The sequence below is a fragment of the Oncorhynchus keta genome, chromosome 3 (genome assembly GCF_023373465.1).
Source record: "Oncorhynchus keta strain PuntledgeMale-10-30-2019 chromosome 3, Oket_V2, whole genome shotgun sequence".
Classification (NCBI taxonomy): Eukaryota; Metazoa; Chordata; class Actinopteri; order Salmoniformes; family Salmonidae; genus Oncorhynchus; species Oncorhynchus keta.
In genome coordinates, this window is record NC_068423.1 from 24,471,169 (window position 1) to 24,477,168 (window position 6,000).

A 6,000-nucleotide genomic window follows, 5' to 3' on the forward strand; every position below is an offset into this window, starting at 1 on the left:
CTTGCGAGGGTTAACATGCTTAAAGGTCTTACTCACTTCGGCCACGGAAAACACGATCCCACAGTCCTTGGGAGCGGGCCACGTCGGTGGCACTGTGTTAGGCTAAAAAGGTGTTTAGCTCGTCTGGGAGGAATACGTCGGTGTCCACGACGTGGCTAGTTTTCCCTTTGTAATCCATGATTGTCTGTAAACGCTGCCACGTATGTCTCGTGTCTGAGCCGTTGAATTGCGACTCTGTCTCTGTACTGATGTTTTGCCTGTTTGATTGACTTGCGGAGGGAGTAACTACACTGTTTGTCACTGTGTCCTGGTTAAATGCAGTGGTTTGTGCTTTCAGTTTTGCGAAAATACTGCCATTTATTGAAGTTTTTTTGGTTTGGGTAGGTTTTAATAGTCACACTGGGAACAACATCCCCTATACACTTCCTGGTGAACTCAGTCATCGTGTCCATGTTTACCTCAATGTTATTCTCAGAGGCAACCCGGAACATATTCCAGTCCGCGTGATAAAACAATCTTGAAGCATGGATTCCGATTGGTCAGACCAGCATTGAATAGTCTTTTGCACAGGTACATCCTGTTTGAATTTCTGCCTATAGGAAGGGCGGGAACAGGATGGAGTCATGATCTAATTTGCCTAAGGGAGGGCGGCCTTGTAATCATCCTGGAAGGGGGAGTAACAATGGTTGAGTTTTTGATGCGCAAGTACCACAGACAATGTGTTGATAGAACTTCAGTAGCGTTTTCCTTAAATTTGCTTAGTTAAAATCTGTAGCTACCATAAATTCGGCCTCAGGATATGTGGTTTCCAGGTTACGCAAAGTCCAGTGTAGTTCCTTGGGGCTGTCGTGGTATCAGCTTGAGCGGGAATATACATGGCTGAGACTAGAACCGAAGATAATTCTTGTGAGATAATACATTCGACATTTGATTGCGGGGTATTCTAGGTTGGGTGAACAAAAGGACTTGAGTTCCTGTACGTTATCACAATCACACCATGAGTAGTTAATCATCAAACATACATCCCCACCTTTTTTCTTCCCGGAGAGTTCTTTCTTACTGTCTGCGAGATGTACTGAGAACTCAGCTGGCTGTATGGACGGGGACAGTATATCCAGAGAGAGCCATGTTTCCATGAAACAGAGTGTGTTACAGTCCCTGATGTCTCTCTGGAAGGAGATCCTCGCACTGAGCTCGTCTACTTTATTGTCTAGGGACTGAACATTAACGAGTAATATACTCGGAAGCGGTGGATGGTGTGCGCACCACCTGAGTCGAACTTGAAGTCCACTCCGAATACCTCTTCTCCACCGACGGCGTCTCGGCCTCTGGACAGCGTCCCCGGCCTCTGGACAGTGTCCCGGGCCTCTGGACAGCGTCCCCGGCCTCTGGACAGCGTCCCCGGCCTCTGGACAGCGTCCCCGGCCTCTGGGATAAGTTAAATTGTCCCGGGGGGTATGAACAAAGGATCCAATTAGGGAAAGTCGTATTTCTGGTCGTAATGCTGGTGAGTTACCTCCGCTCTGATATCCATAAGTTTCCTGTATGTAATATCACAAAAGAACGCTCAGGGCTAATAATGTAAGATATAACACACACAAAATGCTCTACCCATGCCCTACCAAGTGGTTCTGAGTTTGTCAATATTACACAGGTATGCGAAAGGTTCCAGAAGTCAGGAATACAGACAGGCTCTATAGACCTCTATATGAGTGACCGTGTCGAACCCAACCACCACCTGTTGTTATGTTGGGTACCTCCTGACACTAAAAAATATCTTATAAAATATATGTATTTTTTCATTGAATGTATTGTTAAAATAAAGGGTTCAGGAAATACAGGCAGGCACCACATTACTACAAGACAAAACAGCTCATTCAATCAAACCTGATGGTGTGGTGAGTATAAAAAAGGCTTGAAAAGGTCATGGAAAGGGGTAATGTCTAAGTGTGGCTGGGAAGAATAAAATACATGACCTTGTATGCGATACAAATCACATTATTGTGGGAGCACCTCCTCTAAGAGGTCAAGTAACCTCCTCTTGGGCTCCCGAGTGGCACAGCTGTCTAAGGCATCTCAGTGCTAGACGCGTCACTACAGACCCTGGTTCGATCCCTGGCTGTATCACAACCAGTTGTGATCGGGAGTCCCATAAGGCGGCGCACAATTGGCCCAGCGTTGCCTGGGTTAGGGGAGGGTTTGGCCGGGGGTAGGCCGTCATTGTAAAATAAGAATTTGTTCATAACTGAATTGCCTAGTTAAATAAAGAGTATGAATTAGGCTGTCTGAGAAGGTTTGCTTCCTAAGCAACCAGAATACACATTGTTTGAAGTACAATAGACCAATATAGCGACTGTAGTAGGTCAGAGCTTTCCTTTGAGATAGCTAGCATACAGAAATCAGTTATGGTCGTCAAAGTCCTTTTGAAATGTAATGCAGTTGATTGGTAACAATGACATGTGTTGGTGTTCACATCCATACAAGCATTATACTCCGATTTTTACCTCAACGTAGTGTGAAATACACATTAAAAAAAGGTATAAATATAGGCTAGTTTTGCTGGCGGTCAATGAGGAGACTCTCATTTCCATGGCAATTCCATTGTTTTGATCGAGTTTCGATTGACCTCTTTACCGCATGTATTATCATGGATAGTTCAGTATTCTGTCAGACATTCTTCCATATCCCTTTAGAAACATCCTGTCGTCATACACAGAGACTGTACCAAAGGCGTCACTGTCCGGTGTAGGGGTTTGGATCTCTCTTTCACCCCCCCCAGTGTGAGTTGGTGTTAAGGGATTTTTTTTCATCAATAATGACTAATTATGTATACATTTCAATCAGGACTGAATAATCACAATACTATTATGTTACTATATAGATGTATGCATTTTCTTTTAATCCTAGTATTGAATATTATGTTTGTAAATATAATCAAGAATTAGAACAATGACTGTCTGTTCCTTGGTAGAAATGAATGAACTTATCGTCAGACTGGCTAGAATGCTTATCTACACAGGAAGACCTTGGCTCAGTCATAAATTATATTAAATTAGTAGGGAGACGATGTGGGAAGGCTTGAGATACTACCTTTGTTCCAGGGTGAAGAAGAGACGGGACAGTTCCAAAAACTAATGACGTCATTTTCAGTTTATAACCTGTGGTAAACTGTATCGTGTTCAGTACTCTCGAGAATAAACGCTACAGATTGGTTTTGAGACTGGTCTCTGTCCGTTTTATGCAAATAAGAGTCTTACTAATTCTTAGGAGTGGACAGAGTGTTTAATTTAATTGGGTATTAAAACATATACTTGTGTAAAATGGAGTGAAGGATTTGTTATTGTACTAGGCCTACTTGTACATTGTTTTAATGTCCACTGAGACGGATACTATGTTTCTAAAAGGCTTGTAGAGTTGTTACATGTCCGCCTGAATTTTCACGAACATCCTATCTTCTTCTTGTTTTTCTTCTTGTTTGTCTTCTTCTTGTTCTTCGATGAGGTTTAATGGTGGTTGGCCATTCTGTTACTGAAGAATACAGTATATCACTTTGGCCTGTCCTTACTACTAACTGGGATCCTCTCAGGATACTTCATCCTTGACCCATCCTCCTCTACCTTCTTCACTGCCTCATCATACAACACCTTCGGCACTTCTGTGACCCTGGCCAACTCAACCTGCCTATTCTACAACGGATACCGCCGACTCCCAGCAACATGTGCACCCCTACAGTTGACGCACACAACTTCTTCCACCAAAACTACAGATCCCTCTGTCCAATGCCCTCCTGCACACTTCCCACATCTTGGAATCTCCCTCCTGCACACTTCCCACATCTTGGAATCTCCCTCCTGCACACTTCCCACATCTTGGAATCTCCCTCCTACACACTTCCCACATCTTGGAATCTCCCTCCTGCACACTTCCCACATCTTGGAATCGCCCTCCTGCACACTTCCCACATCTTGGAATCGCCCTCCTGCACACTTCCCACATCTTGGAATCTCCCTCCTGCACACTTCCCACATCTTGGAATCTCCTTCCTGCACACTTCCCACATCTTGGAATCTCCTTCCTGCACACTTCCCACATCTTGGAATCTCCCTCCTACACACTTCCCACATCTTGGAATCTCCCTCTTGCACACTTCCCACATCTTGGAATCTCCTTTCTGCACACTTCCCACATCTTGGAATCTCCCTCCTACACACTCCCTCCTACACACCTACACACTCCCTCCTACACACTTCCCACATCTTGTAACTCGCTCTGGATAAGAGCGTCTGCTAAATGACTTAAATGTAAATGTAAATGTAATCTTGGAATCTCCCTCTTGCACACTTCCCGCATCTTGGAATCTCCCTCCTGCACACTTCCCACATCTTGGAATCTCCCTCCTGCACACGGCTGTGACATGACCATAAACGTGGCACCTGGAACAGGCTAACTCATATATCCTAACATGGCTTTGTCGGGTAAAGACTCTGATTCAAAACTCAAAAGAACAGACTGTGTTGCCTCTGTTTCACTACGCGCCCCACCGGGTCAGCATCGTACCAGTCGGCGGGCGTCACAAACACAAAGAATTTTCAACTTTAATTACTCCGCCTCCACACTTAATGCTACCCCAGAAATCACTCCCTTCAATGGCGCTCGATTTCTAAGAGCAAAGCAAGACACAGATCATGGCCCAAGTTACGTCGCACGGAGTTCTTCTGATCTGAAGAAACACAAACAAACATCACAAGTCCACTTTAGGATACCTTCACCGACTCAACAGCACCCACCATCTCTTCCTCCCAACCTCAAACCACCCATGGATCAGCCAAAAGGCCTGGATCCACCCTTTTCAAAAATCTCACTCCCACTGGGCCAAACTCATATTTATCATAACCATGTCCATCAATGCAAGGCTCAGGCTCCAAGCTGCTCACCACACCTTCCACCACTTAAATCTTATAATCAGAATAAGATCATGGTCTGGTAAACAAAGAGAAATGTCCCTCCTGAGCTGTCACTCAGTGAAAACGTTCAACATCCTGTTTACGCTGCGACAGCACGGTAGGTCTATCAAATAGGGTGTTGTGGTCGCATGGCAGGGGCGGTAGGGTAGCCTAGTGGTTAGAGCGTTGGACTAGTAACCGGAAGGTTGTGAGTTCAAACCCCCGAGCTGACAAGGTACAAATCTGTCGTTCTGCCCCTGAACAGACAGTTAACCCACTGTTCCCAGGCTGTCATTGAAAATAAGAATTTGTTCTTAACTGACTTGCCTAGTTAAATAAAGGTAAAAAAAAATACATAAAAAATAAAAATGGCAGGTTACAGATGAGTAGCATTCTAAACACCACCAAATGCACGAGAGTGTTGTGAAATATTGAACACCAGAGCCATCTCCATACATCTAGGAGGTGGCTCTATTAACTCATCAAAAGAATGTGGAGTAAAAAAAAGTAGGCCTGTTTTTTCACAGTATTGACACTAGAGGGTAGTGACTAGTCATACTAGAACTCACTGGATATTGAACAATGTCGGCTAGGAGGGCCCCTGTTGCTATAAAAACAACAAGAATATGGACCAATATTTTCTTACAATATACAGAATATGATTCTACTTTGTATTTACTATGACATATACAGTGTTTTCAAAGCCAACAGTTTGGTTCATGTTGAATTAACAGCATTGTAACGGCAGATTTCCTCCTCTTCGTCTGAAGAGGAGGTGTAGCAGGGATCGGACCAAAACGCAGCGTGGTAAGTGTCCATATCGTTTTTAATAAGAAAAGCCTGAACACTATGAAATACAAAACAATAAAGTGAAATAACCAAACCGAAACAGTCCCGTGTGGTGACAGACACGGAAACAAACACCCACAAACCAACAGTGAAACCCAGGCTACCTAAATATGGTTCCCAATCAGAGACAACGACTAACAGCTGCCTCTGATTGAGAACCATATCAGGCCCAAACACAGAAACAGACAAACTAGACATACAACATAGA